At 44.9% G+C, this 16,884-nt stretch overlaps 1 protein-coding gene across 1 annotated transcript in view; it reads right to left on the minus strand.

The window, feature by feature from the left end:
* Positions 1-5,216, minus strand: part of ZRANB1 (zinc finger RANBP2-type containing 1) — a 127,790-nt gene extending 122,574 nt beyond the window's left edge. Inside the window, exon 1 of the mRNA XM_082269167.1 lies at positions 5,009-5,216. The gene's annotated coding sequence lies outside the window, so the exon portion shown is untranslated. The remainder of the gene's footprint in view (positions 1-5,008) is intronic.
* Positions 5,217-16,884: the final 11,668 nt, after the last annotated feature.

The following is a 16,884-nucleotide window of genomic DNA, read 5'->3' on the forward strand; positions in this document are numbered from 1 at the left end:
TTAGCTTACACATAAAGCATGACACTCTTCGTAACACAGACTGGAATTGTGTACAGATTGCATCATGATTCCACTAAAGCTGAACTTCTACACATTTTAAAAGGTGACCTTTATACCAGGCCATCCACAGCCCAGAAGAGCAATGACTGGTGAGCTCCTGGGAAACCCTGGGCACTGATAACAGCCATCAGCAGAAACACCACACCTGCCATTTGCACCTAAACGTCTTATTCACACAGGTGGCAAAGGGGCAGTAAAAACAAGTGGTTATTCCACATACTTTAACAATAAGAACATGGTTTAGTGTAAGGGCTCTTTCACACGGGCGTTCCGTATGTACGTTTTTCATCCCATCCGTTTGCGGATGAAAAACGGACATAATGTATCTCTATGTAAATACAGATGTCAGCGGATGATCATCCGCTGACATCCGTTTTTTGTCAGTTCCGTTTTTTTGAACGGAAGAGAACCCTATTTTTTCTTCCGTTCAAAAAACGGAACGGACGCAAAAATGGATGTCAGTGGTGTCATCCGCTGACATCCGTATTTACATAGAGATACATTATGTCCGTTTTTCATCCGCAAACGATGTGATGAAAAACGTACATACGGACCGGATGACACAACACAAGTGTCATCTGTATCAGTTTCAAAAAAAAAAAAGGAACTGATCGGGCATAAAAAACTGAACGCCCGTGTGAAAGGAGCCTTACTGTAATATAAAAGGCAAGTCATTTCCAAACGGTTAAAGCTAAATTCCAGGCTGACTACCTTTTTTTCCTTCTTCGCTTTATCCCTTTATTAGTTGTCCTTCAAAAAAGTTACATATCAATATAAAAAGCAAACATACCATAATTTCTTAAACATCCCTCCTCCCACTTCCCAAAACCTTCTTAAAAATATACTCTTAGGTCCGGTTCACACTTCTGCGATGCGGGAAAGCTGCGAATCCGCAGCCTGTTCCCGCATCGCACACGCACCCCCTGGCAGTTCACACTGCCATATGCGATATGCTAGGGGTGTCAATGAAATGTTAACGACACCCCCAGTTTGATCGCATATCGCAGTGCGATCTTGCAGTTCGCACAAGTGTGAACCACTGTGCGATCCGATCCTGATGCGGCTGCAAAAAAGGGTCCTGTGCGTGTTTGCTGCGGGTGCGGTGCGAATTTAGCCATACAAAGTGAATGGCTAAACTCGCACCGCACAGCCGATCGCATGTAATGAAGGAGCAGTGCGCTCCGACATTACATGCGAACCCCGCACTCGCATAAGTGTAAACCGGGGCTTAAACTAGATGCTTTTTACATATCTACTACCCCAGGAGTTTCTATACATGCCTTCCATGTTCTTTCAAACCTTGTTATATTTCCTTTTCTTGTGCAAGTCATTTTTTTCTCTAACAATTACGGTATATTGTTGACTTCTTACATACATACGCACACACACGCGCACACATACACTTATTTTTTTCAGATTTTATCCATTTCCCTGTTAGTTTTAAAATGCTTATACCAAGCCAGAAAAGTAATGTTAGTTTGAACCCATATCCTCCTTCCTGCTCCATATACCCCAATATACACAAACCCGAATCCAATTGTAAATTTATTTTGAATACTACGTTTTTTTATCTAACACCAGTACCTATGTAGCTTGGGGCACCTCCATAGCATGTGGATCAGGTCCGTCCCCGACTGTCACTTTACATCTGAGGCAGAGCGCATCAGGTCTTCCCCAAACTAAATTTTTTTGGGGGTATAAAATGAAGTATATAGAACTGAGTTTCTGTGATGCTGAAAGGGATAGTTTATCTACTAAGGTTACTATGCCATCCCATTGCACATCTGTCAATTGCCCCAGGTCCCATTGTATTCTGCTAGCCAGTTGGGAGTCTTTATCCATTACTTTTATATTTTCATGTTATTATAAAATCAGGCTGATTACCTTACTCCCATGTCTTGTTTCCAAACATCTCCTCCTAAGCCTTACTGCATTATAATGGATCAAAGTACCATGTGCCAAGCTAGTTTCTTGCCCTGGGAGTTGGGCACTAATCCTCCTGGGCACCCTCACCACCCCCCAAATTCTCCCGATTTTTTTTTTCTTAATACCAGTGGTTAGAGGAGTGAAGGTAGGTTACTAATAACTTGGGGTTGGACTTTTATTTTCGTTTTCTGAATCCTACTTACCTAGGTGGATGCAGCATCGGTCCCCCGCTGACTGACACTGAGAACCAAAACAATCAAACACCGCTGATCGCTTGGTTCTCATGGCTACCTGAGCAGTGAGCTGGGGGCCTATCTGTCACCCCTGTCTGCTCTGCAACACCCCACTATGTTCACTGAAGCGGCTGGCTCAGGCTCTTAGCGGCTGGCTGAGGGGCTGAGCTGGGTACCAGTCCAAGCATGTGGGCGAATCCCAACCATATGTTTGAAATCTTTCCCGAGCCTGGGCCGGCTCTGATGTCAGCCGACAGCAGGATTCAACCCGCTGTCTGCTGAGAACAGGTCACAGGAGGAGTGCAGAATGAACTCCACTCCTGTAACCTACAGGAGAAGTAAAGCCAAAAAGGAGCTTCAGCGGTACTTCTTTAAAGCAAAAATAAAAAAAAAAAAAACTTATCACTATCTCCACCTTCTCCCTAACCCATCATGCTAGGCCATTTTTCATTTTAACTGGTGGAGTAAGATTTACCCACCTAAAGCCTACTACACACTATAAGAGAAGAAGATGAACAATTATCTGACTGTCCATGAAGGTGTATATCATGATGTAACTGAGCATGGTACTAACGTGTATTAAAATTCTCAGATAATGGCAAATGTAGGCAAAAGGTACAAGCCAGGTCTTCTGATAATTCTTTACTTCTGATCATGTGCTGCATCTTAAGCGATTATTTCTGTACAAACACTGTACACATTAAACGAAAATTGGACGCTGTGTTGACGTACAATGAAAAATTTTCTAGCTTGCACCTTCGTCCGGTCAGATTAGGTTGTTGAAAACACTAAACTAAAGCAGGGTACACACTAGTAGAAAATCTGCCGAAAATTCCCACCCGATGTGAAATCGTACGATTTTCGCCTAGTGTGTACACAACTTTCAGCAGCCGATGACGACATTTTCAACGAAAAAAAACGGAGGGACAAAAACCAGAATTTTTTTTGTCCGTCCCCAGACGACCGATTTTCGTTTAATGTGTATGCAGTACGTCTGTGAAAAATCGGATACGAAAGACCGCGCATGATCTGAAGTTGCTGACAACCTGGAAATCTAGGAACAAATGTGCCAAAAAAAAAGAAAAATCGGACGAGAAATTTCGTGAACATTTATGCACTGTCGACTAAAAACGGTAATGAACGCTGAGAAGACAGAGAAAAATCGGAGGATATTTCGTCCGATTTTCATCAAGTGTGTATGGCCCTTAAACAGATAAATGACCAATAATGTTCCTTATATGGAAATTTTCGTATGATTTTCTTATTGTGTGTACGGGCCTTCGGTCCAGGATCTAGGACCATCGCTGGTTCGGTTGCTGCAGGGACTGCCGATTAAGATATAAAGGTCATCTTCTGCCATCATGGTCCCCTGCCACCCCCTTGTGACAACTTGCTCCTCCTCTGGATCCTGGATGAACCCCCTCGCTGGACAGCCAATAAAAAAAAAAAAAAAGGAACCATATCACGCAGGCAGTTATGTGGACACCTGGGGGAAGGACCCCAACTGGGAGAAAAGGAGGATTGGGACCTAAAAGTCACGACTAGGGGTTTAGGCAAGTAAAAAGCATGTTTAGATTTAGGGATCTTTTTTATTTTAGTGATCAGCTACAAGGTAGAGCGAGAGAAGGGTTTCTTGCCTGGAGTAGTGTACATATTAAGACCTAAAATAATAGAAATCTGGAGGCTGGCATTGCTGGTTCTATTCTGAAAATGCTAGCGCCTGGCTGTCCCCGGTCTCTGAGTCACTGATATGGACAAGCACTTCTGATTAAAAAGTTTGAGTGAACTCCTGAAGGCTTGTCCCAGGTCAGCGACTAATAGAAGTGAAGCCATTGGGTTAGCCTACAGTAGATTGCAGCAAGAGGGCAAAACCAATGGAGACAGTATCCAAAATAGTTTATTAAAAGATCAAGATACAAAAGCCAAAGTGTTCCAAGATCACCCTTCATCGGGGGCGTCATGACAGTCATCGTCCTATGACAGGATGGACACCACATCAAGGAATAGACGAAAACAAAAATCTTTCCTCTGCGCTGATATGGTTAACTGTCATGTGATCACCTGCTAATAACCACCTGTAACATACCAGAGGGGCGGTGACACCGGTGTGCAAAACCCTGATCAACATTTCATTAGAAACTGTCATGTGTCATCAGAGGGACAACCAACCAGACCTGACCAGGAGATCAACACCGCCGGAATGTCGCCCAACACCCGACACACCACATAACCACTCATCAACAGCGTGTTTACATCCAACTATACCACACCCTCCCAAATATAGATGTAGGTTTATTAATATAGCATGCAGAAAAATATATATGTGTGTGTGTGTGTGTGTGTGTGTGTGTGTGTGTGTGTGTGTGTGTGTATAATGTGTTACATAAAGTTACACAGGTTTAAAATTTACAAACATTTGTTTTTCCTCACTGTTTACACACCAACACACATTATATATATATATATATATATATATATATATATATATATATATATATATATATATATATATATATATATGTTTTTATTTTTCTTAAACATACATACTTTTATTGACACATTATATGGGATTTATGGTTATTTCTTCTCACACACAGTGCTGAGCCTCCTATACAAATATATATAATGAGCCCCCGTAGTGGGTGAATTCCACCCTCCTCACATAGAAGGCCGGGGCCCCTGACACCGTAGGCCCGGGGCCCCTCACACACACCAGACAGCCTTCTTCCCCTCCTCAGGTGCTGCCAGGTGACCCCGGGGTGCCCCCTCCCCCGTAGTACGGCTCTCACCTGGCTCTATCCCGTGGCCGGCTTCCTTCCCCCGCTCATCTCCCCCGGGACCGGACTCCTCGGTGTCGCTCGTCCGGTCCCTCCCGCTCTGAGCCGCTCCGGTATTCTCCAGCTCGGCTCGGTCCGGTTCTTTCCGTAATGGCGGCTCCGGAGACCGAAGCAAAATAAAGCAGACGGGAACTACGTGACGTCACTCTGCACCCGAGGCCGGCGGACCGCACCATTGGCTGGGCGGGGGAGAACTGGCGCCCAATAGGAGCCTGTGTCTTAAGCGGCTGGAAGGTGACGTCATGACAGCGGCAAGACAGCAAAATAATAATAAAAATAATAACAACAGACAAGGAGGATCCGGGAAAGGTGTCACTGCATTGTGTGTACAGAGTTCAGGAGGACAGAAATATCCCATATATACTTTACTATACTCCACTGATCCCATGTATACTCTATACACTGATATACTGCACTGATCCCATGTATCCTCTATACACTGATCCCATGTATACTCTATACACTGATATCCAGCACTGATCCCATGTATCCTCTCTATACACTGATATACTGCACTGATCCCATGTATACTCTATACACTGATATACTGCACTGATCCCATGTATCCTCTATACACTGATCCCATGTATACTCTATACACTGATATACTGCACTGATCCCATGTATCCTCTATACACTGATCCCATGTATCCTCTCTATACACTGATATCCAGCACTGATCCCATGTATCCTCTCTATACACTGATATACTGCACTGATCCCATGTATCCTCTATACACTGATCCCATGTATACTCTATACACTGATATACTGCACTGATCCCATGTATCCTCTATACACTGATCCCATGTATCCTCTCTATACACTGATATCCAGCACTGATCCCATGTATCCTCTCTATACACTGATATACTGCACTGATCCCATGTATCCTCTATACACTGATATACTGCACTGATCCCATGTATCCTCTATACACTGATATACTGCACTGATCCCATGTATCCTCTATACACTGATATACTGCACTGATCCCATGTATCCTCTATACACTGATATACTGCACTGATCCCATGTATACTCTATACACTGATATACTGCACTGATCCCATGTATACTCTATACACTGATCCTATGTATACTCTATACACTGATCCCATGTATACTCTATACACGGATATACTGCACTGATCCCATGTATCCTCTATATACTGATCCCATGTATACTCTATACACTGATATACTGCACTGATCCCATGTATCCTCTATATACTGATCCCATGTATACTCTATACACTGATATTCAGCACTGATCCCATGTATACTCTATACACTGATATCCAGCACTGATCCCATGTATCCTCTATACACTGATATACTGCACTGATCCCATGTATACTCTATACATTGATATACTGCACTGATCCCATGTATACTCTATACACTGATATACTACACTGATCCCATGTATACTCTATACACTGATATACTGCACTGATCCCATGTGTCCTCTATATACTGATCCCATGTATACTCTATACACTGATATACTGCACTGATCCCATGTATACTCTATACACTGATATACTGCACTGATCCCATGTATACTCTATACACTGATATCCAGCACTGATCCCATGTATCCTCTATACACTGATCCCATGTATTCTCTATACACTGATCCCATGTATCCTCTATACACTGATCCCATGTATTCTCTATACACTGATCCCATGTATCCTCTATACACTGATCCCATGTATTCTCTATACACCGATATCCAGCACTGATCCCATGTATCCTCTATTCACATAAATATCATCTATGCACTGATATACCTCAATGGACATATTATTTGGTGTTGAGGCCTAGTTCAAATTTTAGTCTCATCTGACCACCTAAACACACCTTGAGGATTCAGAGGCCACGTGGAAAAAGGTGTTATGGTCAGATGAGACTAAAAGTGAATTATTTGGCCTCAACACCAAACGACATTCCTTGTCGGAAATCCAATACAGCCCACCATCCCTGAGGCTGGAGTGTCTATGCCAAACACTACATCCTCCCGGATGGTGGCGGGTGTGCTCATAGCGTCATTGATTGTTATGGTGTAGGTGCTTGCCTGCACCGTAACAACCAATGATACTGTACGGCCCAGCCACCTGCGTCCTGGCAATCAATGACACTGTGGGGAAGATTTACTAAAACTGGTGCATACACAATCTGGTGCAGCTGTGTACAGTAGCCAATCAGCTTCTAGGTTTTATTGTCAAAGCATAATTGGACAATCTGAATTGTTATTATGCACAACTGCACCAGATTCTGTGGTCACTAGTTTTAGTAACTCTCCCCTGTGTATCATTGGTTGCTAGGAAGCTGGCAGCTGGGCCACATCATCATTGGTTGCTAGGAAGCTGGCAGCTGGGCCACAGCATGATTTACTGCTATGCCATTGTCCTATTGTCCTATGGGGTGGAAAAATGGGGTGGCATTGGGGTGGTGACAACTTGGGGTGGTTCCTCACTAAGCTAAAGATGTTGACAACCATTGGAGTATGCCCATTGTGTGCTACAAAGGAAGACAGGTTGCTTTCAGTGGCAGACTAGGTGAAAAAGACAGAGCCACTGCTGAGATTGGGGAAAATTTTCAGGGTGCAGGGTCTCTTGAGGTCAATAGAAAGATGTTTTCATAAATGATTTACCTGACAAGAAAGTCTATCTCTCTCTTATCAGGACTCTTGTATTTGAAGTGTAGTTTGATCGGATATTCACCATCACTTATCCCAGTTCCACTATCATTATAGAGACAAATATACTCTTATGGTGAACAGAAATGTCAATACACACACCGATCTGGCTGAATTTTGGATGTCACATGTTCTTCTTTAATGTAGTACTGAACCCAGGGTTTTTACTTGTAAATGTTTTGATAATGCACACTGTGGAAAAATGAATGCTTAAGAAAAGCTCATCAGATGGGGTGAGGAGGTCCTAGCAGTACATATTACTTTCTTAGTAATATTTACTAGTAGCACAAGTGCTTCTATATTAATATTCCCCAGAAAGCCAGCACCATTGTTGTTTGGGTATCATTTGAAGTCAGCCTATATTTCCTGTGAGATGCTGTCCCAGGGATAGGTCAGCTATGCAAGGGCTCGTGCATGCAGGCACTTTGCCTGTATAGGTTGAAAACCAAGCATATTCCAGCACTCAGGAGGCACAGGTGTAACATAAAACCTGCTACCAACAGCCCTATCAAAATCAATAAGAAACTGAAATACACAGCTGCTGAATGCTCTTCTGTGTGATACCCGTGCCCCATGGCCATATGGGACGTATGCCCTAAAGTGATTGTAAACCCTTATATACAGTATATAACCCTTTTATCCTTCCTGAAAACGTAATTGTGACAAAATGTGTAGAGATGGAGCTTGCAGCATGTCACTTCCAGCCACATAACTTCCGGTAATTGCAATGCATGCCGGCTCCTGGTTACGCTGGAGCGCTGGTTGTAACTTCCTAAGAAATTTGCAGGCCAGTGGCGGAACTACCAGGGTCGCAGCAGTTGCACTTGTGACTGGGCCCTGAAGTTCTGCCACTGTGGGAGGGAGGGGGCGGTCTGTTGCTGCAAGGGGAGGGAGCGGTCACTGCGAGAGGAGGGGGCCCACCCCCCTGCCCGTTCTGTCACTGAGAGAAAAGGGGACCCGCCCCTGCACGCCTGTTCTGTCAGTGGCTCAGAGCCTGTACTGACAGTCCCTCCTACCTCGCACGGATAGGAGACAGCCAATCTTCTCCTCCCACCCCTCTCCTGCGTGCACCCCGGGAAGTATGAATAATCACATTCAGCTGCTGAGCTTCACCTTTCCAGCAGTGCACACAGGAGGGGGTCGGGAGGAGACAGAGCAGATGGGCTGCCTCCTATCTGTGCGAGGGAGGAGGGACTGTCAGTGCAGGCTCTGAGTCTGAGCTGTATGAGAGAGACACTCTCAGCTCAGAGTACTGCTGAGGGGTACCGATAGGTGGCATTGATGAGCACTAAGTGGCACTAATAGGCGGCATTGATGAGTGCTAATAAATGGCACTGATGGACAGCACTGATAGGCAATACTGATGAGCACTGATAGGCAGCATTGATGAGCACTGATCGGCGGCGATGATGAGCACTGAATGGCCGCATTGATGAGCACTGATAGGTGGCACTGATAGGTAGCAATGATAGGTGGCACTGATAGGTAGCACTGATAGGCGGTATTGATGAGTACTGATTGGTGGCACTGATAGGCAGCACTAATAGGCAGCACTGATAGGCAACATTTATGAGCACTGATAGGCAGCACTAATGGGCACTGATAGGCGGCATTGATGAGCAATGATAGGTAGCACTGATAGGCAGCACTGATGGGGCTGCACTGACAATCAGGACACTGATGATCAGAGCCCTGATTATTAGTGTAAACAATGTACTGACAGTATTGCTGGTTAATGGCTCTCCTTTCCTCACACAGACACAGCGTGGGAAGAAAGGAGTGCTGATAACTGACAAGTCTGTTAACATGTGATCAGCTGATCACATGGTGAAGTGCCACTGTGATTGTCCAAAGGACACAGCAGTCACAGAGCATGCTGGAAACGCGCTCCAGGGGGCATGTGGGAGGCAGGATTCTGGGGGGATGTCCATGTATGCCCCCTGCCCTCCCAGAACTGGAAGCCGGAAGCTTGGATGGGAGGGGGGGGGGGGCAGGGGGCCCTTCACGGTTTCTTGCACCGGGGGCCCTGAAGGTTCTAGTTATGCCTCTGTTGCAGGCTATATTAGTGCCAATTGGGTACCATTTTATGTAGGAGGCCATCTATTTGTTGTTTTTATGTCCTTAATTTTAATCAATTTGCTACACTGTGAGGAACCTCTCTTTTTCCAGTGGCCAGTCTGGTACATGTGGGAGATGCATGGGAGGAGAAGCTTATAACAACTTGATTTGGTTTTTCCTGATTACATGTGGAGTGGAAACAAGCGCACATTGACTGCTTTTAACTAAGTAGTCACTGGCGGTCTGGTGAGTGTTCAGCATGCACACTAACCACTGGGTTTCATAGCACGGTGTGGAAAGGAAGACTTTAGTTGGATTTGTTTTATGGACTTTAGTCGTTTTCCTGATATATTTTTGCACAATCAGGGTGCTATTCACTGTTCCTTGTTTCTTCATGTTTGGGAGGACATAATTATCTCCATAATTAGAAGGACTTGATATCACATGAACGTTTAGGTATTTCTATTCACATATTTTTAGTTTATATTCTGTTTGGATCACACTTTATGAATTAAAAGTTTATATATTTATGAAATGTAATTTTTATATTCATTTTAGCACATGATTTATATAAATATATACAGTTAGTTTATTGGGTATCTTTTAATTGGTAATAATCACTAGTGCCCCCTATGTTTCACATTTACCCTTACATATACCCAGTGAAGGAGGATACACAGAGATGAAACAAATCCTTCTACATAAGTTGTATCTATTTATCTGCAGTATTCTCTTCTCTACAGTACATTTGTTCAAAGTGCTGAATTTATAAGCTTGTCTGAGAGCTCAGGAAAAAAGGGGGCCAACAGCTGAAATTACACTCTGCAGAGCTTAGTAAAAGCTCTGAGAGGGCTGTTTGGAAGTAAGAGACACCCCCCCCCCCCCTTCACACAGCCCAAAGGAACAGAGCTGAGGCTGTCAATCAGCTGGAGGTCCCTCCCTTGTCACCATTTTTTTCTTGCTGTCAGGAAAACTTGTCAGAAGTGACTCATGCTGATAGCCCAGAAACAAAGTAGCAGACAGAAATGACACTTGCTATTAATTGGGACAAGTACACACTTTAGTGCAATCGGAAAGTATTCACAGTGCTTCACTTTTTCCACATTTTGTTATGTTACAGCCTTATTCCAAAATGTATTAAATTCCATATTTTCCTCAAAATTCTACAAACAATGCCCCATAATGACAACGTGAAAGAAGTTTGTTTGAAATCTTTGCAAATTTATTAAAAATAAAAAATCTCATGTTCATAAGTATTCACAGCTTTTGTTCAATACTTTTTTGAAGCACCTTTGTCATTAATTACAGCTTCAAGTCTTTGTATGATGCTACAAACTTGGCACACCTATTTTTAGGCAGTTTCTCCAATTCTTCTTTGCAGGACTGCTCAAGCTCCATCAGTTTGGATGGGGAGCGTAGGTGCACAGAGATGTTCAGTAGGGCTCAAGTCTGGGCTCTGGCTAGGCCACTCAAGGACATTCACAGAGTGGCCACTCCTATGTTATCTTGGCTGTGTGCTTAGGGTCGTTGTCCTGTTGGAATATGTACTTTTGACCCAGTCTGAGGTCCAGAGCAATCTGGAGCAGGTTTTCATCAAGGATATCTCTGTACATTGCTGTATTCATCTTTCTCTTGATCCTGACTAGTCTCCCAGTTCCTGCCACTGAAAAACATCCCCACAGTATGGTGCTGCCACCACCATGCTTCATTGTAGGGATGGTAGTGGTCAGGTGATGAGCAGTTTCCTCCAGATGTGATGCTTGCCATTCAGGCTAAAGAGTTCAATCTTTGTTTCAACAGACTAGAGAATTTTGTTTCTCATGGTCTGAGAGTCCTTCAGGTGCCTTTTGGCAAACTTCAGACAGGCTGTCATGTGCCTTTTACTGAGGAGTGGCTTCTGTCTGGCCACTCCATCATACAGGCCTGATTGGTGGAATGCTGCAGAGATGGTTGTTCTTCTGGAAGGTTTTCCTCTCTCCCCAGAGAAACGCTGGAGCTCTGTGAGCGTGACTATTGGGTTCTTGTTTACCTCCCTGACTAATGCCCTTCTCCCCTGATCACTTGGCAGGGGCGACCCGCTCTAGGATAAGTCCTGGTGGTTCCAAACTTTTTGCATTTATGGTTGATGGAGGCTCATTGGGAACTTCAATGGTGTAGAAATTTTTCTGTACCCTTCCCCAGATCTGTGTCTCACTACAATCCTATCTCGGAGGTCTATAGACAATTCCTTGGACTTCATGGCTTGGTTTGTGCTCTGGCATGCATTGTTAACTGTGGGACCTTATATAGACAGGTGTGTACCTTTACAAATATTTTCCAATCAACTGAATTTACCACAGGTGGACTCCAATCCAGTTGTAGAAACATCTCAAGGATGATCAGTGGAAACCGGATACACCTGAGCTCAAGTGCGAGTGTCATGGCAAAGGCTGTGAATACTTATGTACATGTGAATGTCTTTTCAATTTTTATTTTTAACCACTTGCCGACCGCCGCATGACTATGTACTGCGGCGGTCAGCCCCTCCTGGGCAAAGTGACGTATCGCTACATCGCTCGCCCTCGAGCCTCTAGGGGGCGAGCACGCGCCGCCTGAGGCGCACTCCCGCCCCCTCTCATTCCCTGACATCCCCGCGTGAGTGACCGGCGGCTCCGATGTCCGCCGGACACTCGCGATCTCCCGCTGGAGAAGGAGAAAGGCAGGCGGCTGATGTAAACAAAGCCGCCTGTCGTTCTCCCTGGTGTAACTGCAGAGACTATATGATCCTGCTATGCAGGATCGTATGTCTCTGTGGTTACATCACAAGCCACGCCCCTTGACAGTTAGAATCACACCCCTAGGGACACACTTAACCCCTTGATCCCTAATAAAGTTAACCCCTTCCCTGCCAGTGTCATTTTTACAGTAACTGCATATTTATAGCACTGATTACTGTAGTAATGTCACTTGTACTCCCAAAAGTGTCAAAAATGTCAGTCAGGGTTCCGATCTGTCCGCCGCAATGTCACAGTCCCGCAAAAAAAAATCGCAGATCGCTGCCATTACTAGTTAAAAAAAAAAAAAACAATAAAAATGACATAAATCTTCCCCGTAGTTAGTAAACGCAATAACTTTTGCGCAAACCGATCAAAATATGCTTATTGCGATTTTTTTTACCATAAATATGTAGCAGAAAACAAATTGGCCTAAAATGTTAAAAAATTTAGATTTTTACTTTTTTTTTGAGAATTTCATATACAAAAATGTGAAAAATAGTTATTTTTTTAATTGTCGCTCTTTTTTTGTTTATAGCGCAAAAAGTAAAAATCACACAGGTGATCAAATACCACCAAAATAAAGCTCTGTTTGTGGGAAAAAAAGGACGTCAATATCATTTGGGTACAGTGTCGCACGACCACGCAATTGTCCGTTAAATTCACGCAGTGCCGAATCGCAAAATAGGCCCTGGTCTTTGAGCAGCCAAATCCTCCGGGGCTTAAGTGGTTAATAAATTTGCAAGGATTTCAAACAAACTTCTTTCATGTTGTTATTATGGGGTATTGTTTTAAGAATTTTGAAATTGCATATACTTGTAATACAGGTGCAGAAATATTGGGCTTTTGGTGTTGGTGGTGCCTGAACACCGTAACCCCTCACAGTTACTCTTGCTGGGCGCAGGAACGGGACCTGCTGGTAAGAATTCCATACAAATTTGCAATCGCATGTACTTGTCATACAGGTGCCAAAAATTGGGCCTTTGCTGTTGCTGGTGCCTTAATACCGTAACCAACCCCTCACAGTTACTCTTGCTGGGCGCAGAAACAGGACCTACTGGTAAGAATTCCATACAAATTTGAAATCGCATGTACTTGTCAGTTGTCATAGAGGTGCAGAAAAATTGGGCATTGGGTGTTGGAACGGGCCCTGCTGGTAAAAATTCCATACCAAATTGAAATTGGCAAAGATCAAGTGTTGTATGTGTTCTCATCAGTGATCTAGTGGGGGTGCTGTGCTGTCATCTGACCTGCCCAAGGTTGGGTGGCGGCTACGCAAACCGGCTGGAGTGATGGGAACCTGGAAGGTTAATATCGGCAGGAACTAAAACTGAAATTGGGCCTTTGGTGTTGGTGGTGCCTGAACACCGTAACCCCCCACAGTTACTTTTGCTGGGCGCAGGAATGGGACCTGCTGGTAAGAATTCCATAAAAATTTGAAATCGCATGTACTTGTCATACAGGTGCCAAAAATTGGGCCTTTCCTGTTGGTGGTGCCTGAACACCGTAACCAACCCCTTACAGTTACTCTTGCTGGGCGCAGGAACGGGACCTGCTGGTAAGAATTCCATACAAATTTGAAATCGCATGTACTTGTCATACAGGTTCCAAAAATTGGGCCTTTGGTTTTGGTGGTGCCTGAACACCATAACCCCTCACAGTTACTCTTGCTGGGCACAGAGCACAGGGACAGGGCCTGCTGTTAAAAATGACATACGAAATTTAAATTGTATGCACCTGTCATACAAGTGCAGAAAAATTAGGCCTTGGGGGTTGGTAGTGACCTAAACCAAAAACATTGTTGGAAGCTAGCAGAATCAAGGTTGAGAAATAGGATAGGCAACATACGTAGTCTTCAAGGGATGGCAGACCCCTAGCAAATTCAATCAGTTACATCAGCATCAGGGGCTTGATAGCTGTTGTTGATCTAGGACTGATTCATTTTGATAAAAGTCAGCTGGTCAACAGAGTCTGTGGACAGACACACTCTTTTGTCTGCCACAAAACCTCCAGCAGCACTGAACGTCCATTTGGAAAGCATGCTGGAAAAAGGACAGGCCAGTAGCTCCATTGCATATTGAGCAAGTTCTGGCCAGTGGTCCATCCTCAAGACCCAGTAACTCAGTGGATGCTCAGCTGGAAAGGTCAACAAGTCTGCTCTTGCGCCTAGATAATCATGCACCATATAATAAAGACGCTGCCGATGGTTGCTTAAACCTAACAACCCTGGGTGCTGCTGAGGACTAAAGAACTGTTTAAAGGCATCAGTCAGCCGGCCACCTTCTCCACCGCTCCTCCTTTGGTTGAACGATGCCTCAGAAACACACGTCCAGAGAATGTTAACCTCCCAGTGTCTGGAAAGGTGGTACGCAAAATTTTTTTCAAGGCCTCCTCAAAATGTTTCATCATCTGCTCTCTCTACGAAGGCAGGATGAGCTCTGCAACTTCACCCTTGTATTTTGGATCAAGAAGGATTGCCAAACAGTAATTATCCCTCTCCTTGACAGCACGAATCCTCGGGTCCTTTTGCAGGCTTTGCAGAATCAGGGAGCCCATGCAACGTAAGTTGGAGGATGCATGAGCTTCTGAGTCCTCTGGGTCACTAAGGATGACATTGTGTCAGGAGCAACCTCTCCCCAAACACGTACAACTCCTGGGGTTTCTGGGGAATCAAAACATCCCTTGAAGACTGCTGTATGCTATCCTCTACAGCCATGCTGCTGTAATCCTCCTCCTGTGTGTTTTGTGGCCCTGCAGGAATGATATCTGTGTAAAGGGGGCCTTGTGAGGAAAGGAAGTCCTCCTTTTCCTGCCACTGTTCTGCCCCAAGTGCCCTGTCCATGATTCCACGAAGTGTGTGCTCCAGCAGGTAGACTAGAGGCATAGTGTCACTGATGCATGCATCGTCCCTGCTCACCATCCTTGTGGCCTCCTCGTTTTCAGCTACTCATTGCCAATGTTGAGTTCCACCTGGCACGTCACAAATGAGGCGGTTGGTGGGCAGGTTGAATTCCCGTTGAATGTCAGATAAACGAGCACTGGCATTGTATTAACACCAGAAATGGCCACAGACTTTTCTGGCCTGCCTCAGGAGATCTTGGAAGCCCTGGTATCTGGTCAAGAAATGCTGCACCACCAGATTCAGGACATGTGCCAAGCATGGAACATGTGTCAGATGTCCCTTATGGAGGGCGGAGAGAAGGTTGGTGCCATTGTCAGATTCAACCATTCCTGGCTCAAGCTGTCGTGGCGTCAACCATCTCTGAGCCTGCCCCTGCAGAGCTGACAGAATCTCTGCCCTGGTGTGACTCCTATCCCCTAGACCAGTGGTCCTCAACTCCGGTGCTCAGGGCCCACTAACAGGCCAGATTTTAAGTATTACCTTGGGGAGATGCAGACTAGAGTACTGCAATCACTGAGCAGCAAACTATATCACCTGGGATGTATTTCAGTTATCTTGCAAACCTGGCCTGTTAGTGGGCCCTGAGGACCAGGGTTGTGGACCACTGCCCTAGACAGACCAACTGAAGCACGGTGTGGCATCTTTTAGCCCAACTGCTTGTATAGGCCCTTGAAAGCTTAGGGAGCACTGCTGCTTCAGAGGACAATTGAGCAGAAGAGGACATGGAGGAAGAAGAAGAGGAGGAGGAGGAGGTGGTGGTGGAGTAGCCAGATGTGGTAGAACCAGCACCAGCTTTTTGGAGGCGTGGTGGCAAAACAAGCTGCAACACTTAACCCTGTCCTGCATCCTTCCCAGCTGCCAGCAGTTACCCAATGCGCCGCAAAAGAAATGTAACGTCCCTGTCCATGCCTGCTGGACCAAGAGTCAGCAGTAATGTGAACCTTCCTGCTGACTGCTCTGTCCAATTAGGCCAAAACACTACCTTCCACATGACGGTAGAGAGCCGGAATGGCCTTATGCGAAAATAAATGCCTTTTTGGTACCTGCCACTGTGGTACAGCACATTCTACAAATTTGCGAAAGGGAGCAGATTCTACCAGATGAAAAGGCAGCAATTGTAATGCTAGCAATTTGGCCAAGCTAGCATTAAGACGCTGAGCATGTGGATGGCTGGGACAGTATTTCTTTCTACGGTTCAGCAACTGGGATAGTGAAATTTGCCTGCTGCTCAAATCAAGCGGTGGTGTACTGCTAGCAGATTGGGTGCAAATCTCTGTGGCACTCATTGCTATACCATCATCCCTCTCAATGCAGGTATTTGAGAATACATGAGGTATAGGGTTAGAGATCCCAGATGAGGAGCAAGGTGCAGCATGCTTGTTTTGATCTTGTGGCTCTTTCAGGTGCT

The sequence above is a fragment of the Pelophylax lessonae genome, assembly GCF_965119305.1.
Source record: "Pelophylax lessonae genome assembly, chromosome: 9".
Classification (NCBI taxonomy): domain Eukaryota; kingdom Metazoa; phylum Chordata; class Amphibia; order Anura; family Ranidae; genus Pelophylax; species Pelophylax lessonae.